Here is a 5,900-nt window from a genome sequence, read left to right as displayed (position 1 = left end):
CACGCGCGCGAGGGGGGCGGAGCCCGGCTTATCTATTATGCATGAGGGGCGTGGCCCGGGCCATCCGTCTTTGCTGTATCGCTCCGCCCCCTCGGTGCGGCCCCCCCCCAGGCGCATGCGCGGCTGCGGTGGCGGTGTGCGCGCATGCGCGCGCTCTGAGCGGCGGCAGCGCACAGCTGAAGGAGAGGTGTGAGGCGTCTCAGAAAGGAGCGCTTAGCCTAGGCCAAGCACTGGAGTCAGAATCCGTTAGGGGAAGGAATGTAGTTGTTCAGTCTGTTAAATTGTACCTCCCCAAGAGCTTATTACAGTGCTAGTAATATTGATATGATAATAGAATTTGCTAAGCACTTACTATGAGCTGAGCACCATTTAAGCTTAGGGGTAATAATAATGTTGGTTTTTGTTAAGCGCTCACTATATGCTGAGCACTGTTCTAAGCGCTGGGGTAGATACAGGGAATCAAGTTGTCCCACAGTCTTCACCCCCATTTTCCAGATGAGGGAACTGAGGCACCGAGAAGTTGTCACTTGCCCAAAGTCACACAGCTGACAGGTGCAGGGCTGGGATTGGAACCCGTGACCCCTGACTCCTAAGCCCGGGTTCTTTCCACTGAGACATATAAGGTAATCAGGTTGGGCACAGTTTCTGACCCTCAAGGGGCTCACAGTTGTAATTTGAATCCCGGCTCTGCCACTTGTCAGCTGTGTGACTGTGGGCAAGTCCCTTAACTTCTCTGTGCCTCAGTGACCTCATCTGTAAAATGGGGATGAAGACTGGGAGCCTCACGTGAGACAACCTGATTACCCACCCCAGCGCTTAGAACAGTGCTCTGCACATAGTAAGCGCTTTACAAATACCACCATTAATTCCCATTTTACAGCTGAGTGGCATGACTTGCTGAAGGTCAAACAGACAAGTGGCAGAGCTGGGATTAGAACACAGGTCCTTCTGAGTCTTAGGCCCATGCTCTATCCACTAGGCCATGCTACTTCTTATGCTGCTCTACACTTAATAAGCACCCAATAGCATTCACGGATTGATTGAAAAGAAGCCCTCCAGAGTAACTGCCCCAGATTCTCCATACTAAGCACAGTGGGGAGATACATGGAAAGGTGAGACAAGGTCCTTCACTTTCCAGGAACTTTCAAGTTTGTCTTCCACTTTTGGCTGGAGTGAATCCCCTCAACCACAGCAACAGAGGGGGCAGGTGGGCCTTATCAGTTGCCTTTCCCATCCACACCAGAGCTGAGTAGGTTTTGCTGGGCTATTGATGGATAGCATCCAGCTTGCTGAGATCTCAGCTCCAGAAACGGAACCAGCATCAAATGGTGATTAAAATAGACAACTGGTTTAGAGCGGTGGCCTGAGACCTCACAAAGATGGTGACTACCTGGGACCTTCTGAAAATGGCGGCACCACAACACGGCCTAGCAGTGTGGCCTAAAGGAAGGAGTCCTGACTTGGGAGTCAGAGGATCTGTGGTCCATTCCCAGCCCTGCCACTTATCTGCTGGATGATCCTGGACAAGTCTCTTAACGTCTCTGTGCCTCAGTTCAGTTCCCTCATCTGCAAAATGGGGATCTAATACCTGTCATCCCTCCTGTCATGGGTTCGAATTTCGGCTCTGCCACTTGTCAGCTGTGTGACTGTGGGCAAGTCATTTAACTTCTCTGTGCCTCAGTTACCTCATCTGTAAAATGGGGATTAAGACTGTGAGCCCTACATGGAACAACTTGATTCCCTTGTGTCTACCCCAGCGCTTAGAACAGTGCTCTGCACATAGTAAGTGCTTAACAAATACCAACATTATTATTATTACTTTCATTCAATTGTATTTATTGAGCACTTAGTATGTGCAGAGCACTGTACTAAACTCTTGGGAGAGTAAGATACAACAATAAACAGACACATTCTCTGCCCACATTGAGTTTATGGTCTAGAGTTTACAGATGGGTGGAACCTGATTATCTTGTAAGTACTCTAGCACTTACTAGTTCTCCCTCTCCCTTCTGGGAGATGTATTATTTGCACTTGGATCTGTACCCTTTAAGCTCTTGCACCCTCAGCCCCCCAGCACTCATGTACATATCTATGATTTATTTTAACGTCTGCTCTCCTCCTAGACTGTAAGCTCCTTGAGGGCAGGGAATGTGTCTACCAACTTTGTTGTATTGTGCTCTACCAAGGGCTTAGACTGTGCTCTGCACACAATAAGCACTCATAGTAAGTGCTTAGTACAGTGCTCTGCACATAGTAAACACTCAATAAATACTATTGAATGAATGAATGAATGAACAAATGCCACATTTATTATTATTATTATTACCCCTTCATAAAAGAGGGCAGTAAGACTGAAGTGATCAATTAGCCAGAAACAAGCTGAGCTGCCCAGGGTGCTCAGTCAAGAGTTGCTTGTGGAGTTCTAGACTGTAAGTTCGTTGTGGGCAGGGTATGTGTCTGTTATATTGTTATACTACTTTCCCAAATGCTTAGTACAGTGCTCTGCACAAAGTAAGCACTCATTAAATATGATTGGCTGGCTGACTGAAGCCGTGCTGCCACACCAGGGAATAGCGTGTCAGAGTGGAAAGATCTTGGACCTGAGTTCTAATCCTGCTCCACCACTTGTCTGCTGTGTGACCTTGGACAAGTCACTTCACTTCTCTGTGCCTCAGTTTCCTCCACTATAAAATGGGGCTTCTTCCTCGTGCTTAGACTGTGAACCTGATGTGGGACAGGGACTATGTCTGACCCAATTGTACCTATCCCCAGTGCTTAGAACAGTGCTTGACACATAGCCATAGGCCATAGCCATAGGTTATGGCTTAACAGGTACCGCAAATAAAAAGCCATCAAAAAGCAGCTCTTCTGCCAAATGTTACCTATAATGTCATCATGTTAAACTGTGTTAAGCTGTGCTCAAACCATCACACAATTATGCCACACAGAATGAGGTGAGAGGCAGCTGATTTTTTTCCTCTCCTCGGGAGAGGAATAGCTGAAGCTGACCCTGTCCAGGTGGCTGAGCACCCAAGGCTACCACTGATGTCACACCCTAGCCATTTTTGCTCCCATTGCCTGGTTTGGGAGCATGGCAATGGTGGAAGATACTGGATCCAGGAAGGCTTATTTCTGCTGGGGTCAGGGAATGGTGGAGGACGGCAGCAGAGGTGGCTCAGTACAGTCACTCCCCGCCCAGTCGTTCATGCCCCTTTCCCAACTTCTCTCTCTGCTCACTTTCCTTCTCTCCCCCTTCTTTCATTTTCTTTCTCTCATTCTCTTCTTTCCCTTCCTTTGCCCTTCTGCTTCTCTTTTTCTGTTCTCTTTCCATTTCTCTATTTCCTCCCTCACTGTCAGGGTTAGACCTCCCGCTTTTCCCCTCCTCTTCATTCCATATTTTTACTCTGCTGCCCTGGCCATTTTTGTAAAATGTCGTTTAGAAATATCACCGACCTCCCTGCCACCTGTCTTTCCCCATTCCCGTCCATACTTCATTCTAGTGTCTGGATCATTTTTCTAAAAAAAAGTTCAGTCCACATCTCCCCACTCCTTAAGAACCACCTGCATCCAATAGAAACTCCTTATCATTGACTTTAAAAGCGCTCAATCGAGGTAGTCCCTCCTTTCTTACCTCACTGATTTCCAATTACAACCAAGCCCACGGACTTTGCTCCTCTAACGTCAACCTACTTATTATTTCTCAGTGAGCACCACGTGGAACAGGGACTGCATCCAGCCCTATTTGCTTGTATCCACTCCAGTTCTCAGTACAGTACCTGGCACATAGTAAGTGCTTAACTAATAATAATAATAATAATGTTGGTATTTGTTAAGCGCTTACTATGTGCAGAGCACTGTACTACATGCTGGGGTAGATACAAGGTAATCAGTTTGTCCCACGTGAGGCTCACAGTTAATCCCCATTTTACACACACAAGAAATCCAACACTTGATTGTAATAATAATAATGGTGGTATCTGTTAAGCACTTACTATGTGGAAAGCACTGTTCTAAGCGCTGGGAGGGATACAAGGTGATCAGGTTATCCCACGTGGGGTCTCACAGTCTTAATCTCCATTTTACAGGTGAGATAACTGAGGCACAGAGAAGTTAAGTGACTTGCCCAAGGTCACACTGCTGGCATGCGGCAGAGCAGGGATTTGATCCCATGACCTCTGACTCCCAAACCCGGGCTCTTTCCACTGAGCTACGCTGCTTCTCGTACTGTATTTATTGTATTGTATTTATTAGAGAAGCAGCATGGTCTAGTGGAATGAGCACGAGTCTGGGAGTTAGAGGATCAGAATTCTAATCCTACCTCTGTCACGTCTGCTGTGTGACCTTGGGTAAATCACTTAATTTCTGTGTCTCATCTGTAAATGGGGATTAAGACTGTGGGCCCCATGTGGGACAGAGACTGTGTTCAACCTGATTTGTTTGTATCAGCCCCAATGCTTAGTACAGTACTTGGCATTTTTACGAGATGTTCTTCCCCTTGACGCTGTTTATTGCCATTGTTCTTGTCTGTCCGTCTCCCCGATTAGACTGTAAGCCCGTCAAACGGCAGGGACTGTCTCTATCTGTTGCCGACTTGTTCATCCCAAGCGCTTAGTACAGTGCTCTGCACATAGTAAGCGCTCAATAAATACTATTGAATGAATGAAAGCACTTAAATACCATAGAAATGTAGAGCTTAGAGTCTAGAGGAGATTGCCTCCAGACAACCACATTTTATTAGTAAAAACACTTTGCCTTTCCAGTGTGGCTAGGTTTTCCATGTGAAACTTTGATAATCCCAGTTCTGCCACTTGTCTGCTGTGTGACCTTGGGCAAGTCACATAACTTCTCTGGGCCTCAGTTACCTACCTGTACAATGGGGATTAAAACTGTGAGCCCCACGTGAGACAAACTGTTACCTTTTCTCTACCCCAGCACTTAAAAGAGTGCTTGGCACATAGTAAATGCTTAACAAATACCATAATTATTATTACGCTCAGACACCGGTACTTCCACAGGCCAAATCGGAGCCCATTTCTGCAGCCACCAATTCATCAGCTTCCAGAATCAAGATTCCTATTTTAGCAAACACGGAGCGAATTTTCCAGGCCTGAGCCCCTTGGCAACACGTCACGCACATTCAGCATTATTTTGCGCCCTTTCTTTGCCAAGCACATTACCAGTTCATAACAAACGTTGGTAGAGCCGAAGTCTTGCCGACATCAGCAGAGAATCTATCATTCACTATCATAATGGTAGCGTGTAGCCTGACTCAAAGGAAAGAGCCCGGGCCTGGGAGTCAGAGGTCATGGGTTCTAATTCCTCCTCCACCACTTGCCAGCTGTGTGACTTTGGGCAAGTCGCTTCACTTCTCTATGCCTCAGTTACCGCATCTGTAAAATGGAGATTAAGACTGTGAGGCCCACATGGGACAACCTGATGACCGTGTGTCCAAACCAGCGCTTAGAACAGTGCTTGGCACATAGTAAGTGCTTAACAAATACCATCATTATTATTATAACACAATTACTTTTCTAATCCTGCCTCTGCCACTTGTCTGCTGGGTGGCCTTGGGCAAGTCACTTCACTTCTCTGTGCTTCAGTTCCCCCATCTTTAAAATGGGGGTGAAGACTGTGAGCCCCATGTGGGACAACCTGATTAGCCTGTATCTACCCCAGCGCTTAGAACAGTGCTTGGCACATAGTAAGTGCTTAACAAATACCATTATTATTATTATTATAACATAGTTACTTTTCTAATCCCACCTCTGCCACTTGTCCACCTGGTGGCCTTGGGCAAGTCACTTTACTTCTCTGTGCTTCAGTTCCCTCATCTGTAAAATGGGGGTGAAGACTGTGAGCCCCACGTGGGACAAACTGATGACCACCTGGTATCTACCCCA

Source organism: Ornithorhynchus anatinus, chromosome 2, assembly GCF_004115215.2.
Source record: "Ornithorhynchus anatinus isolate Pmale09 chromosome 2, mOrnAna1.pri.v4, whole genome shotgun sequence".
NCBI classification, from domain to species: domain Eukaryota; kingdom Metazoa; phylum Chordata; class Mammalia; order Monotremata; family Ornithorhynchidae; genus Ornithorhynchus; species Ornithorhynchus anatinus.
This window is presented reverse-complemented; position numbering follows the sequence as displayed.